This window comes from Anas platyrhynchos, chromosome 7 (assembly GCF_047663525.1).
Source record: "Anas platyrhynchos isolate ZD024472 breed Pekin duck chromosome 7, IASCAAS_PekinDuck_T2T, whole genome shotgun sequence".
Classification (NCBI taxonomy): domain Eukaryota; kingdom Metazoa; phylum Chordata; class Aves; order Anseriformes; family Anatidae; genus Anas; species Anas platyrhynchos.
Window position 1 is genome coordinate 29,163,961 of NC_092593.1, and position 16,819 is coordinate 29,180,779.

At 44.8% G+C, this 16,819-nt stretch overlaps 1 long non-coding RNA gene across 1 annotated transcript; it reads left to right on the forward strand.

Annotated features, from left to right (window-relative positions):
• Window positions 1-134: 134 nt before the first annotated feature.
• Window positions 135-16,619, forward strand: LOC110353643 (uncharacterized). The gene is made up of 2 exons (XR_002404428.4): window positions 135-374; window positions 16,367-16,619. It is a non-coding gene; the product is annotated as an uncharacterized lncRNA (long non-coding RNA).
• Window positions 16,620-16,819: the final 200 nt, after the last annotated feature.

Genomic DNA, 16,819 nt, shown 5'->3' on the forward strand with positions numbered 1-16,819 from the left:
TGGCTGCCTGGAGCCATCCCTCTAGCATCACACCTCCTGATGTCTACAGCGTTCTCCATTTGCAGGAATCCTTCCTGAAAGCCGTCATCTCTAAACTAGTTGCAACAGGTTCAGGATTAACTGCAGGTGTTTCAGCTTTGTACCATGTTAATCCCATCACTAGCTCTTGGCCCAATATGCCTTGCTCTGTCCTGGCTACCACTCTTGCTGTTCTTACCACTGTTTTGCAGGAGCTGGAGCTTGTTCTTGAAGGGCAGTGCACCTGGGAGATCTGTGTGTACCTGGTCTACCTCCTGGCTCCTGCTGGGACAACCAGCTGTTTGTACCTGCTCCTCGCAACTCGTCACCTCTGTGAGAAGCTCTCCTGGCAGCAGGTAACACTGATGGGGGAAATCCACTTGTGTTGAAGCTGATATGTTTCATTGGCTCAGTTTGACTTCAAGGAGGGTGTAGAGGAACCCAAACAGGTTTCCCTTGGATGCCTACCTATTTTCATGCTGCTTTTCTCCTGGCTAGCTGCTGGGTAGAACAGAGGGTTGCCTCAGCATCTGCTTCCAGAGTCCTCTGCTGCTGGGCAAAGCGCTTCTCCTTGCAGAGCTGGCTGGCAGCACAGTCCTGGAGCTTGGCTGCCTCCCCTTCCACTGGGGAGGTTAAAAAAAGAAAACCCAAACCTCAGGCTGACCAAAAAAAGCACTCCTTGAAACTAAACTCAATTTCCGACTCCCCTTTGAAAAGGAAGTGCTTTTCCCCCCGTGCAGCTCTAACAATGACCCTCTCTGCTGTCTGTGAAGTTAAACTGCTCTGCTCTGATGTCTTGTTGAGTCCCTGCAGATTTTAAGTAGCTTGATGTATGTTTTAAGGCACTCTGAGACTTTCTCTTGCCAGGGATATTTTTAAATAGCCATTATTTTGGTCGGACACATGAAAAGCCAAGTTCTTTCTATTGCTGGCCGTGCAAATCCTGTTCGTGAGGCTGTGCTGAAACGGCTGATGCCAGGATGCAGGCAACGGTGTTTTTGGCACTGCTGGGAGGTGAAATTGCTCTTGGCAGGAGCAGCCCAGCTGTTTATTTCATCTCTGCTCGTGGCAAGGGGCTAGGTGGGGGAGGGAGGGATTAATATTTGCTATGTGGGAGAGAACAAAAGGAGAAAAAATAAGTTTGAGTATTTTGGAAACACTGTAAAGAATGGAGGGGGAAACAGTGACACTACCCCATCAATATATGGTTTAGCTTGCATTTACCTTTGCCTTTCAAAGGACCTGAGCCTTGCTATACTCTGAACCAGTGCAAAATTGCTTGCTAGCAGTGAAGCAGCCTGCTTTTCTCACTGGAATAGTGGGATTGTTTCAGGACGTTATTAGGACTCGAAAAGACTACCCAGCCCATCGGAAGAGAATTTAAATCAGGCCCATAGCAACTTGCACTCGGATATGACAATTTCACTGGAGCACTGCAAGGCAGGTGTGATTACAGCTCACATAACAAGGGGATAAGCAAGAGTAAGAAAATGTGAGCACATTAAAGACAAGAGTAGTATGCAATCTGGGTGCTCATAAAGATATAGTTCATACTGTCTGTAAAAAAAAAAATAAAAAAGACCATTACCTTATGAGCAGTACTCTGGTTTCTGGTGATACAATTAATTGAACTTGTTTTGAGTTAGCATAGATGGTCTAACCATGAATAGTGTCCTAGATGACATCCTGAAGTGTCAGCATCATTGATGGCAGCTTCCATCTTCAGGATGTCTTCATGGCAGCTTTCTGGATGTGTTATTTTTCCAGGTGGTTTCAGATAATAACAGGGTATGAAGTGTTCTGCTGTCAGTAAAATATCAACACAGGCAACTCTCAGCAGGTATCTGGTAATAAAAGATTCACATGCTGGTAGTAGAATCTGTGGATTAGGATTTATTGCTGCTTTGGCAATCTGGAAAGAACAAATATTAAAACTGTCAGCGCCTAAAAATTCAGGGTGCAAGAGGAGGCAGCCTTCCAGCTGGCCGGGGCTGTGATCCCCAGGTTTGTTGCTTTCCTCTGCCAGCCAGGTGAGACCCCTCTGGATCTTACCTCCTTTCCAGCTCATTCAGTTGAAATATTTAGCTTTCCTAAAAACACTTCCCACCCTCTCTGGGAATGCTGCTTAAAGGAAGTATAGACAAATCATTTGGCTGCTGAGCATGTATGTTGGAGTAAAGGTGTTTGAACAAAACTCGGGGAGCTTCACGGACCTTATCCCGGAGAGACCACGTGCGTTTTGAATTTAAACAACATCCATATTTCGAGAACATTTCAGGTTCTCGAAGCTTGCTCCATTCAAGGGGCTGACTCAGGAGTGTCTGTGTACTTGGCAGCATGTATAATGAGTAAGACGTGAGTAAAGTGGCATAGGTGCTAATCTGATGATAACAAGTGTTCCTAGCCAGAGGGCCTGGAAAGCAACAGCAGGGGCCAGTGGCTACTGGCTCTACAGCTAACCTGCGAGGGTGACACAATCCTCAAATCCTCTGATTTCTCTCCCTCTTACTCTTATCAACCTCCAAAATGAGACTGACTGCACAGGGGGACCCTGTGGCCAAGCGTCTCGTTGCCTGAGGAAGGAGTAAAGCAGACAACAGCTTTCTCCTATAATTAACTTGCAAGGGAAAGGCTGTTTTTCAGCAGGGCCTGTTGGGACCGGTGAAGGAGATGGGTTTCCTACTGAAAGGGCAGTACTGTCAAGGAATAAGAGATCACAAGAGAATCCATCTAAAAAAAATTGAAATAAATTAACGGAGGGAAGTGAAGATGCTGCTTTGCAGTGTGAGGCAGAGAAACCTCTCGAGAAGCCCCACAACACGAGACCCGGCTCTTGCAACAAGTGCAGTTGCAGCAGCTCTGGTGGATCAGTGGATTGCTTTCCAGAGAGAAAACCAGAGATGGGGGTCACCCAGGTTTTCTCACTGCAGGAGAGCTTTTGGTGAGACTATAGGTGTGGTCCCAGGCAGGTCCTTCTGGTCCATACGTAGGTACCTGCTGGAGCAGGTCTCTGCTCCAGAGTAACGTTCAAGTAGTGGTTTTAGGACCAATTTTTAGTCATTTGTCACCATACTGAGTGCTTTATCCAGGTCTTGTAGCTCCTTGTTTCTGTCTCAGTCACAGACAAGATGTTTCCCTGCCCTCATATTCTCAAGCCCTTTTCCTCTCCAGTATAATTTCCTGTATGGCCACAAACAGTACGATTGGCAGCCACTATCTGCAGTAATTTTATTTGAATTAAATTTGATTTGCTGTCTTGTTGGAGACAGAAAGGGGCAGTTCCCTGAAGGGTGGACAGTCTTTTGAGTCATTTCATGGATCCTGTGCTGTGGGCATGAGCAGTGTCTCCTGTTGCAGGTAAGGATCATAGGGCTCCCTGATAACAGCAATCAGTCCATCAAAGAACAGGCAGAGTTACAGCTTTGGTTCTGGCCCGATTGTACCACCTTTCCATCACAAAGAAGTACGGTCCTATGATGCTTAGCTAAGACTACTTTTTAGCAATAACTCAGCTGAGTGTAAACAAATCTACATAATGCTCGATAACACGAGTCAGCTGTTTCAACACAGAACCTGAGGCATAGCAGTAGATCATCAAAATATATAGCAGATATTATCATAATGTCGTAGAACGGCTTCTCACAGAATTAAAATGATCTTTTTGGGCATTTGGCTATCTTCAGCTATTGAAGGAAATATTCCCCTAACTGAAATAAATTCAACTATCTGATAACTACAGTCAAAGGGAGAAATTAGATTGTCTAGTGATACATGGGAAGAAAATAATATAGCCAGTCTGGGAACCCTATCCTGTCAACTCTGTGAAAACCGAAGGGTAGAAAACATAATCTTCCTCAAGAAAGCAGGTGTTGTAGTAATCCTTGGAAAGGATGCAGGTTCTTAAACAGAAGGCTTCCTGGGGGGCCGTCTCAGGCCCATTTTTTAGGGAAACATCTCTTTTGGGCTTACAGACCTGTGTGACAGTGGCTGGGGAGAGCTCTGCCATGTGGCTGAGTTGTTTCAATTGCTCTTGCCACATCAGCTCTTTCTCTGGTCATCCAGAGCCTGAGTCTTACTCTGTGGCAGTGCTCTCCTGAGCCTCTTTCTCCCAAATTCCATGGACCCTTTGTGCAGAAAAAGTTTCCCCCTGCTCTTCCAATACAGGCAGTTGTGGACAGGTCAGAGCATCTCTCCAGCTGAAGAGGAGACAAGTTGCTTCAGGGCAGGTTTTCCAGGCTTCTGCTAAGATCTGTGGCTCTTTCCTGAGGAGCTGCTTTCCAGATGTGCTTCCTGTGCTCTTCCAGCCATGGTCTTGCCAAAACCCTGTGCTGATTTTCTGCTCTGCATTCATCCATGCACCGAAGTGAGCTCTCCCTTTTTCTTCCTGCAGGTTCCTGTGCAGCTGGTTATTTGCCAGGGACTCTCTTACTCAGTCCCTTGTCCTAAAAATGCAACGTGTCCTCTTGTTCTTACCTGCAGAGGCTGTGGTTGCATTGAAAAATACGCGTTGTTCTGTGGAGCCCAGCTTCCCGTGCTTTCCAGATTGCTCCGCATCGTTTCTGTCTGTCAAGCTTCTTACACTGCACCCAATCAATATGACATCTGAGCCTCGCTTGCTGGGGAATGGAAATCATAGTAAATATTTTCTAGTCTGTGCAGAACGAGTTGGCGGTCCCCGTGCAGTTGCCTTCAGGCAGGTGTTTGCATACATTCCCTCAGACCGCTCCTAGGATTGGCACCGCTGCTGTGCTTCCCCCTGGGTGTCTCAGCAGGGCTGGGGTCCAGGTCCTGCACTGATCACTCCAGCAGGGCCAGTCTGGTCCCCAAAAGAAGTGCTGCAAATGGGCTGGCTACGGTGGAGTCATGCTGGGGGATTTAGGCACCCCTGTGACTAATTTTGGGTCTGGGCCCAAATGTGGGGTTATCTGGGGATTATGCCAATATCTGCTGGTATCAGCAGGAGTCTTGTTGACCTTAGCACTGAATGGGTTTCTGCATATATGCATCTTGTCCCAGACTGTTTTTTCAGAAGAAGGAGGGCACCAGTGGAGTCAGGACTGCGTTCAGTGTAGATAACTGCATTTTCTGTAAATAAATGCAACATCCTCTTCCTCTCAGTGGTTTTGCAGAAATTAACCCAGTTTTTCCAGGTCAACTCTGTACCCCCTGACATGCTCTATCCCCTGACACACTGCCTTTTCTTTCTCTGTGTTATGGTTTCAGCAGCACCTCTAGATTTTCAGCATCCAGTCAGAGATGGGCACGCACCTTCACCTAAACCAGCACCCTCGTTTTCCTAAACAGAGCTGTCAGCCCAGGCAGGCGCATCCATCAGCCTCGGTAGTGCCTCCAGCTCCCCTTGGGCAGGACGTGCTTGGTGGCATCCCATAATGTCTTTCAGCATGTGTGGGGCTGGTTGCAGGCATCGATGCAGTCTGGAATATTTCTCCACGCAATGCGTATTCTGGGAAATGTCTGGCAAATGGGTGTTTTTGAATTTAAAAAAAAAAAAAAAAAAAAGGAGATACTTGGGAATTGTCCACTTGTGAAATGTCCTACAAAGCAACCTCATCCAGGATACTGGAAGGAAAAAAGAAGTATCGAAGAATGTGAACTTGATTTCCAACCTGTTTCAGAAGACTGGAAATCTTTCCTGCAGGGCCTGCTGCCTGCACAGTAAGACTGTTTGGATAAGGCTGATGGCAATTCAGGGAACCTCTGCTATGCAGCAGAGCAGCCGCTGAGGTATTGCTAGCAACCACAAATCAAACTGCTACAGAAAAAAAAAGCAAACGAGCTGAAAACCAAAGCAGAGATCTCATTGCTTGACAAGGAAGGTGAGCCAGAGCTTCAGTGCGATCAACAGGAGGCTGCGGCTGCTGCAAGGGAAGAGGCTCCACCAGCGTGGTGGTGGGCAGCAGTGAGACGGCAGCTATGCTGTTCTGTTCCTGCGAAAGCAGAAGAGAGCAAGTACTGAAATATCCTAGTTAATTCTGGATTGCCAGCTTCAGCTAACATTAGCTTTGCACCTTCTGCTTCCTGTTCTTTCTTGGGTTTTTATTATTTTTAATCTGTGCAAGGACCTTCCCTCTTATCCCATGGCACCTCAGAGCACTTGGTAAAGGAAAATACTGGAAACTTTTGGGGAAATTGAAGTAGATTAGGCCACCGTGCCTCCCTTATCCATACATTTGCCAGCTCCTTCACCCATCTGCCATATCTTGGTGCAGCAGAAGCCATGCTGTGCCTGTCCATGGTTAGATCCTTACTCATCCATGTGTTGTCTGTTCTCAAATGTAGACTTGGAGAACATTAGATCTACTCAGTCCTCTGGTACTAAGGTAGTTTAGGATGACAGGTCTCAGGCATGGCTGGTAGTTCAATTATTTCATCCTTAATTTCCTTTAGAAGGTATAAACGGCTTTGCTGATGAGAAGCCATCGATTCTGGAGACCTGATTGTTGTGGTTGTTCCATCTGTTGGCCTCTTGGATGCTTCCCACGAGGTCCTGCCTTTGACTGTTCCCCACCAAGAAGGCTGTTCTAGGAAAAATCCCCCTTGCTCCAAATCCTCTTTTTTTTTCCTGCACCAGTAGCATGCTTTAGAAGTCACATCCATGCCTAAAGCCTATTGACTTCAGTGGTTTTTTAGAAACTATATTTAGATGAACAGTTTTGAAAGCATTGGCTCTATTAGGAACGCATGCTAGACATTCTCTCCCAGACTTTTTTTTTCCCAATGTTTTCCTTCTGAACCAATTATGCCTGGATCCAAAGTTAATCTGTGAAGCATAGGAACAGCTGTACTAAGACAGACCAAAGCGCCGCGCACTGTCTCTGACATTGCCTGGTAGTGGATGCTAAATGGAAGGAGCATAAAAACAGGAGTTAGGCTGACTCCAGCAACCACTCCCAGCAGGCTGTAGTTTAACAGCTCCCCGAGCTAGAGGTTTTCTCTCCATTTTTAAGTTCCCTAGACCTTTTTGTTCAGCTTCCTGTCCGTTATTTTGGCTAACTGCCTTTGGAGCACGCTTACTTTTCTGGCCTCCACAAGCACCTATGGTAGCAAAGTCCATGATGTGCAGGTAAAAGTGTTTTGCTGTGGGTTTCAGTCTGCAGTCTGCTGCCTGGCTAAGGATGTGCATCAGGCACTGCTCTGTAGGTGAAGGGAGTGACAATAAATACACCCACTACCACCGGGTGCCTCCTGATTTGGTGGAAAATGTCATGGAGATACAGAAGTCGCCTCTTTTTCAGGCAGTGGAGGAACTGGCCAGGATTAAGCAATACCTTGATGGGGGGCACCTCTCAGGCCTTTTCCTGGCAGCTCCTCATGCTCCGTTCCCCTCTTCACTCACTGCTGGGAATGAACTGGTGTTCTTGTTGATTTAGCTTCTCTTTCCTGAGCAGGTAACAGCAAATGGAGAGGCCAGCTTGGTTATGTGCCGCTTGCTATTTATCAGCACCCGATACTCTGTTTTATCACCATGCCCCTCAGTCCTGCTGCAGCTCTTTGCAGAAGGGTGTTTCTGCTATTCTAAGTCATTTTTTTCCTTTGCAATCCTCAGCAGATTGCTGCTGTATCCCTTTTCTCGATCATTTCTGCTCTGAGAGCAACCCATGTCACAGCCCAAATTGCTGTGGGATTCCACTGGGATTGCCTCCCCTGTGAAAAATAGCCATTTATTCTTACCTGTCCCTCCTTATTTTCTACCAGTTTTGAATTCAGTTGAGAACCTCCCTTCTAATCCCAGGAGAGATTAAATTCCTAGGAGCCCCTGGCGAGAGAGCTTTTGAGAAACCATAGTACACTGTATCAGCTAAACTGCCCCTACTTACATATGCATTGATGCCCACAAAGAATTCCCCAGGAGGCATGATTCCAGCTACCAGAAGCGTGTTTTTTTCATCCTAATTCTCTAATTATCTTTAATACTGTTATGTAGCCTCTATTGCTTTACTCAGTGTTAGAGCTAGACTTTAAGTAGCTCACTGAATTCCCCCTTGGATTATTATTATTATTTTATTTTTATATTTTAACTTGCTTTTTCAGAGGCTGACAGTCCTGGAGTTGGTGTCACCTTCTGCCTGGGCTACCCCTCACCTGTGACATGCAGTGGTGGTGGGAAAAGCTAACATCTGGATGTGAAACTGTGCTCTCTGTGACACTGATGGAGAATGTTTCAAGTCCCACAAATGATCATGGCATCACCCATGGTTTACATGCACTGTGATAACAAGTGCTTGGGGCACCTCACAGCCTTCCTATACTTTGTTATTTTGCAATGAGGTGCTGAGTATTACAATCTACCCTGTAGCCTCTCGGTGTGTCTGATGCTGCCGAGGTATTTTTGATCTTGAGAACTACCACTTGGTTTGCTGGAATGGGTAAAGGAAGACTTGCAGTGTTAGTCCTTGCCTTTTCCAGCGATGCAGTCAGAGTTACTCCACCATAACCCAGCCAGTCTGTGCACGCAGAGGTGGCCTCAGAAGCACGTGCACTGCAGAAAGTGGTTGTCTCTAGATCCTTCTGCATCCTGTCAACCCATATGTCTGTTTCTTGAATGGATTTACATCAGTGTACCGTGGCCTTGCTTTGCCAAAAAAAAAAAAAAAAGGGCTTTCTTTAAAAGGCATTTTTTGATGTTGTTGTTTCTATTTCCTGATGCAGTGTATGAATGCTATTAAGGTTGACCGGGTAGCTCAGTTCCAGGGAAGCTGAGTGCTCCCCAAGCAAAGGGCAGACTTTTTCATTAGCAATATTTACAGCATCTCTTTGAATCCACATGTTTTCGGGGTTTTCCACCCCCTCCTCATTGCCATTGTCACTTTTTTACCCCCCCATGGAGGATGTCTTATGCTTTCAGGAGAGATACCACCAGGGGCTGGCCCAGCGTGGAATTTCTGCAATCCCGAGCTGTTCTATTCGTGTTCCCAGGGCTGGATTCAATTGACAAGAGGCTCTGCAGCCAACCCCCTTGGACTGCACATGTGTTTATTTAAATGTCAGTGGCCCACACAAGCTGAATACCTATTAGCTAGAGCATGCATAAAATCCAAAGCACAGCTACAGTTCATATTTATTGTTCAAAGTACAGATCCCTTTATTGTTGTCATTTCAGTACCCTTGTATTTATGGTATTATTCAGTCAGCTCTGAGAAGTTAACTAGCACTTTGCAGTGTTTCTTTACTGCGAGGGTATAATATCTGTCTATAATAAATATATAGGTAAGGGATTTAAGAAACAAAACAAAACAGCAACTACATATTGCATGTGGAAACTTCGGTAAGCAAATAAAATATTCCCTGCTAAAGCTGAGGGGAAAAAAGCACACACACATACACACAAAATCACCAGCAAGCTGGTGTCATCTGAAGTCAGTTAATGAGCTGTAGACGTGTGCTTCCACTCTATTTTTGCATCTCTTCTGTCATTCTCCAGCATTACTGTACCCCACACTGTAAAAAGCCTGGCCCCTGTACAGGAGAGGACCCGTGGCAAGAGGTTTTTTGGTGAAGTTTGCTGGCAGATGAGGACTTTGAGGCATTTGGGCTGGGTGCAAACATTGTTCCTCTGGTGCCTGGACTTTCTGCCCACAAATGAGACTAGGAACACCACTCTCTGCAGAGCTTCTCAGCCAGAGGCATGACAGAACGTTTTTTTGCCAGAGAAGCTTGTAATGGTCCTGGGAATGAATTGAGCAGTTGTGGCAAATGGGTATGTTTTTGGCATGCCCATTTAAAAAAAAAAAAATAAGTTAAACCCAGCATAGACAAATGAGGATGTTGTATTCCTTCTGAAGGCAGGAGGAAAGCAGAGAGAATATGTCTTTTGCACTTGATAGTCTAGAAATCTGCTCTATTTCAATTCTAACAGTTGCTCTGGTGAGGAAGCGTCCAGTAAAAGATGATACTTTCTGTTCAATGTAAAGCTATTTCAAGTGGATTTTAAATTTCACTGGCAACATTCACTGGTGCTTGTTCTTAGTTTGGAGTGATGATAATACTCACATTTGACTTGAGAGAAAAACAGTTTAATTAAAGGGAAAAAAAAAAAAAAAAAAAAGAACTTTATGTTTGGCTGTGTTGTTCTGCTGACATGAATGTGAGTGACTCCAAGTAGGATTTTGGGCTCAAGCCCAGAAAAGCAAAAACGCTCCTTTAAAAACCACTCCAAGGCTGCTGTTCGGCAACAGGGAGCTGTCCTGCTCGCTCCTGAGAGCGCACGGAGGATGAGATGCGTCAGGAGCTGGGCAATCGAGGAGGGATGGTTTTCTCTTGAGGTCGCTGGTTTGAATCCCGTCCAAGCTGGTAGTGATGGAAAGCTGCAAACCTCCAGCGGCTGCTCAGTAACCGGAGTGAAACAAGCCGGTGGTCTCCTTCCAGTCCCTGGCGGTCAGGTGTGTGCATCACCCAAACCACCACTTCGCTTGGCACGCCCGCTGAAAGCCTGAGCAGACAGACCTGCGATTGAATCGACAGAGAAGGGCACTGAATGGCCCTACAATTTTAGGATTAAGCCTTCCAGGCTGCTGTTGAGAAGGGCTGGCAAGGCAGCTGGAGGGAGCCTGCTCTGCCCCGTAAGGGGGTGCTGCTCGTACGAGTGCAAACCCAGTGCCAAACCCTGCGTCTTCATACAGCTGGTGTTAGATTGGCTTTGCGTCTTCATGAGCACTGCGTTCAATGTTTTAAAAATTAACTCTGAAGGGTGAGTTACCTTGCAAAGACATGCATGGTAGGGCTGTAAGTGCACGCTCTTCCAACGGTGTGCAGCTGTACTTCGTGTGGCGTGCAGTTGCATATTAAGAGCTAAGGGTGCCCACACTCTTAAAGTGGTTTCCAGGTGCGACCGTATGATTTCTGTATGAGGAGAAACCTCAGGCTGGTGTTTTGAACTGTGACTTCAGAAACTGTTTTGTAGACAGTCAGGCCCTTACTGAGCAGAGCTGCCAGTAAAGGAGATACACAAAAAGGAAGGATGCTCCTGGGAATTCAGCTTTTAAGTAGAGGTCTACTGAGAACTTCTTTCATGATGACATAGGAATCCACCTTCCCAAATCCTCGGTCTTGTGGAAAGATTCATATGAGAGAAATGGGTATGCAGTAACACAGTCACCTCCGAAGTGTATTCATGTACCTGTGTAGGACACAGCTCCTTCCCCTCTAGCCTAGTAATTGCAATTCCTTTACTTTTGTGACCTTGAAATTTTTTATTTTGCTTCTAGCATGTTAAAGATAGCCATTTTACTTGTGGCTGACTGCAGGGTACCAGCAACAAGGCCAAAACTCAGGCGAACAAAACTGAAATAAATAGCTCTAACCTAACACTTGATTTTCTCCTTGCTTATACAGAAGCCCAGCCCAATTTTGGTCCATTGCACTTCCTACTGTATGATCAGAGCATTTTGCATCTTAGTGTCTCCACAAGAGCCAGATCTTCTCCTGCCCACCATTCAGTCCAAGGCAGAAGGCTCTATTTAATTATCATCCTTTTGTTTCCCATCCATGCCAGTAGCTTTCCTAGAATTGCTTGTGTTTGCCCGTTGGTGTGTGATGTTTGAAAAGTTTCCACCCATGTTCATAACTGAGCCTTTAATATGCAACAAGCAACCTGCTAACATGACAGGAGGCTCCTGGTAACGATGAATCAAGATCTGTGTGTCTCATCTCTTTGATGCCAGCACGACTCAGCGTGAACAACCTAAACCAAATCTGCTGGAAACACACAGGCGCATCCCATTGCAACATCATCTCTATAGGTGCCTATTGTAAACTCCTCCTTTTCTAAAAGGAAAAATATACGGTACTTATTATGCAATGTAGATATTATTGATTTATATCTCAACTACTTGCATTCCGTTTCTGGGTTGGTCTCTGTTGCCTTGTGGATTTTTGAAACAGCACTCCAGTTCTAGTTTCTGCTCTGTCCCACTCAGTCCTTTCCTTGAATCCAGTCCATGAAACCATGGGGTTTCTGCTATCTGCTCTTCTATCTGCTCTTTTTCAGAATGTGAAGTTCGCCTTTCTTCTTCATTTTTTTCCCCTGTTCCTTTACAGATTTGATCCTAACTACTGATCCTGGAAAAAGAAGTGGTATTTTTTTGTGGACATGCACAGACCTTTTTAAAGCTGGAGAAGTTTTGACTCATCTGACCTTTTGTCATAGTACCTTCTAAGTATTATTTTTAACATTAATGGCTGAATATTCATGTCTTAGCTCTATACTAAACAGCCTGTCTGCAAATGAGAGTCCTCGATTCAAAGGTCACGCACAATTATGTAATAGTGCTAGACAGGGTCTGGATATAACCCTCCAAACTTTGGAGGTGTTCCTTTGATGATTTAATACCATTTTCCACACATCCATTTCACTGTTGCTATTCCAGACTCTTGTATTTCTGTCAACACGTCCTGATCTGCTGTGATGCTTTTTAAGAAGTCAGAGAAAGTGCTTGTAACTAACACAAGTCTTTAAGATACAACAGGTAAGGTAGAAGCATCAAGAAAAAATGTTAAAAAGGAGATAAGAATCTGAGCATTTGCCCTCTTTGGGTGCTTCTGTGTCTCTGCGTAAAGGAGCTGAATCAGTGCTGCAGGAGTGACCTGTGGATGTTTTGGCTCAGCATGAGACCTGTAGATCTGCTGACAGCCACCTGGTGTGGGCTCAGCACCGTGGCCTTCAGAAATTGTCTGGATGAGTTATGAGAACACGTCCGGGTATATTCATCGAGAACAGATCGTTCTCCTTGCTCGATTGTGTTCTAATGCTCCCCTTGCCTTGCTGAGTGCACCCACTTCGCACTTCTGTTTGCGTATTCCTCCTTGCTGTGCCCTTGCTTTTGCCCCATCTTTATTGGACATGCAAGAGGGAGATTCAATCTCAGAAGCTGATATGCCATGGTGACTGCTCTCCTGCGAGGAGACAGAAAATCTGAGGTCACTTTCAGTACTTCCGAATGAGTTCAAATCCAAAACTAGCTGTGGTTTTGGTTTTGTCATAGGAAAGGGAAAGCAAAGTGACTGAGGTTTTGCCAAGTACAAAACACAGCTGCCTAACCCTTTTAATAGATATGCATATTCAGGAAATGCATAGACTCTAAATAAGAAAGTTGTGACCTACATGCAGTGTAATGAAACAATCCTTAGAAAAACAAAACAGAGGAGGAAGAAATTAGGAATTTGAAACGTCTGCACAGTTTTGCCCACACACATCATCTACCAGTGCTCCTTTCTGTCCCAACTGGTTAAAACTAAAATTACCTTCTCATTTGAACCTTGGTCAAAGAACACCATGTTTGTCAAAACACGATTTATGTCTGAGGTGTACTGAGCTCCTGTCCCTGGGCACTGCTGATGTGCTTTGTATTCAGCTTGCTCTCATCGTCCTCCATGTGCAGAAGCCCAGTGGGGTTTTGATTAAAGTGCTCATCAGCACTGATGCCAACCGGCAGTGTCCAAGCAGTGGACCAAGCTAAAGTAATAATATCCACATGTAGTGGTGCAGAAGAGCCTGTGTTTAGTAATCCTGTACAGTCATGACATATTCTGAGGTGCTGTTTGTTTTTTTTAATGGAATAAAGCTACCGTAGGCAGAAATTGTCAGGAACTTTATTATTTTGCCTGAAGTTTTTGTTCTTTCATGCACAGACAAAAGTGCCTGGTGATGATTTAGGTGTTTTTTGTTGTAGTTGTCATTGCTATGCTGCCTCATTTGTATCTTCAGGTCTCCCAGTAATGGGTAAGAAACCACAGTGCATTTATCCTCATCTTCTTCGTAGGTAGGGGATCGGTAATATTCCTGCTTTACAGATGCAGCACTAAGGCACCAACAAGAAAAAGGTCAGATCCAGTAGTTAGCTTGCAATTAGCGACCTGAATACAAAGATGCTGTTGCCCATACTACAGTAGGTTGCTCTCCTGTTATGAAGGCAGCTGTTCAGTGCTCCCCAGAGCTTAGCTTCTGGAGTGCAAAGCCCCAAAACATCTCAGTGCTATGTTGCTGGTCCTGTCAACTCCAGTCTAAACTCAGATGATGTTACAGAAACGAAACATTTCTTAACCCTCCTCCTCAGCCTCACAACTAAGGAACGTAGTAATGTCTTGCCTGCTCTGTCATCGTGTGGATCACGCACATCTTTCTGCTCAGCGGCCTGCCTTCAGAGCGGAGGGTTGTTACCCTGTGCTGCCCATGAGCACAGCCCTGCAGGGCGATGGATGCTGCATTTACAAATTCTCCCAGGCAGAAGAGAAAAGTGAACCTGGATCCCTCCATTTCATGGCTGAGTACTCTGAAGGCTTGAAAATGCTTTAAACCCTAGGCATCCTAAAAAGCAAAAGAAAAAAAGGAAAAAAAAAAAAAAAAAAAGAGTGATTCAGATTCTGAAAGACAGGGGGTGAGTTGTGGGTCCCAAGTGACCGGCAGCAGCCTTTGTCACAAGATGCATTTCAGACTCCCTCCTGTGCTCAGCATTCCCTGCAGACCAGCCAGAGGCAGCTGCACCACGCGCGTGCTGAATCCAGGCCACTCTCCTTGCTGGCCATTACGGATCCATCCCGCCACATGCTTTGCCCGTGAGTCAAGTAACTATGTGCACCCTCTGCCATACAGCCCTGGCCTGAGAGCCCTGGGCTCCCCTCCCGGCTCTCTTAAGTGCCACCTTGCCTTCAGATGTCTTTTGTCTCAAGGAGACTGGGTGGCAAAGTAGACTGGGTCTGCGAAAGGGAAGGCTCCAAGCACAAGCTCTGCCAGCTGCTACTTGTCTGTAAAATATGAAAGTTGCTTCTCCTGAAAAGCAGTTGTTGCTCCTGAAGCCAGGCGCTCGTATTTGCATGAGAAAGCTGCAACTGACTGTAAGATGATCTAAGTCTGTGATCTTATTTTAAAAGAAAAGGACAAATATAAGTTTGCGGTCTTGCTCTGCCTCAGTCTAGCAGCTATCCATTCTCTTTTGTGCTCCCCACATTTCTGGAGAGCTGGTTGACGCTTATTTAGGTTGGCACAAACTAAATATAATCAAGTCTGTGTGAAAGAGCATGCACTGGGGCGCAGCTTCAAGAGCAGCAGAAAGAGGCATTCTGTCCTTCGTTGCAGACCAAGGGGGCTATAGGCAAAATTCAGCTATTCTGAGGCAGCTCAATGAAACACACAACCTGAACAAAAAGTAAGTATTCCATTCAACTTGTGAATGCCTGTGAAATTTATTTTTTTTTTGCCAGCTTTTACAGTCCACAGCCTTCTCATTCAATCTTGAATAATAGCTTTGAATTGAGCTGTAAAAGCTTCCGAAGTTTGAAGTCTTTTGACAAGTTAATTTAGCTGTATGGTAAAAAGTTTTTCCCCCAGATAGAATAAAGACATCATATCATGAATGTAGTAGTCATCTAAGGGAAAGAAAACACCATTAGGATTAGAAATGATGGGCTTTATGGAGATAGTTTGTGGTTTAGTGTAATCTACTATCAATATTTCAGTAGAAAAATATTCTACTCGTCATTCAGCTGCAAGTCAATATCTTCACTTAAAACCAAGACCCAGGGGCCAGACTGCATGTATTTTTTATTGAAAAAGTAACTTGTTGCTTTTTTGTCAGTTTTCTACTTTTTTTTTTTTTTTCTTTTCCCTTACATTTATTTCCATTTTATATATTTATTTATTTTTAATCCTGTATCATGCAGGATGTCTCTTCTTTTTTTTTTCTGGTTGAAAGACACAGAAAAATGAATCAATATTTTTCTCTAAGGCTTATACTATAGAGAAACACACACACACATGGTTTTCTCTCAGCAGCTGCCAAGGATGAAAATTCAAGGAATTAAACAATGATTTTTTTTTTCCTTTGACTACTAAGAATCAGAAAACAGTCACTGGTAAGCTAAGTGTATCCAACAATTATCATGGCCTCAATTTCACAATGGTCTCTTGTTAATTTTTTATTTATTTATTGATTATTTCTAAATTCAAGCCCCAGTGTGCAACCAACATCAACTGAACTGAAAAGAGAGCTGAGGAGGGTAAAGTGATTTCTTTTGTCCTCTTAACCCATCAGTTTAATCGGGAGGGATGACGGCACTGTAAGATTTTGGGACAGCAGTTCGTAACGGCTGTGCAACGTTTCTTCTCTCATATAACACAGTTGAGAGAATAGATGTTATGTCTGAATAAATATGGAGTTTATAAAATCCAGCCAAAAATATTCAAAACAAGTTTCGGCAAGGAAACATTTCAGAAGCGTGTTATGCCCAGGATAAAATGACAACCGTAGCAATCCGACTTTGTCTTCACAGCTAAGCTTTTCCTGTATGTCTTCTACTTTCTCCTACCTCTTCCTAACATTTTCTTCCCCACCAGCAGCACGGTGACTTCTCCTCACAGTGGCCTGCAAAAGGAAGCAGTAGCCCCTGCTCCCCAGGATGCATGCTGAAGCACGACCCTTTCCAGGAGGGTTTGTGTTGTGCCAAGCCTCGACTGAACCTGCCACGTGGGAAGGAGCCACAGCCCGTCGTGGGCAGCCTGATCCGCTGTCACCGATTCCTCCGAGCATCACAGGGCTGTCTGCTCCACATTTCATATCACTGAAATAAACAGTATTGCTTGAGAAGCAGTACGTGTGATAAATATATATTTTTTAAGTGTAAATACAAAGAGGAGTGACCTTTATTTTGAACTTTATTTTTTTTCTTGAAGTGGGGGACAGGGACTTGAGTTTGTCCAAGACAACAGCAATACCTTTATTTTCTTAGAGACTGGTTGTAGTGCTGCAGAATTTAAGCTTTTTAGTCTTTGAGTGATGAAGACTTGATG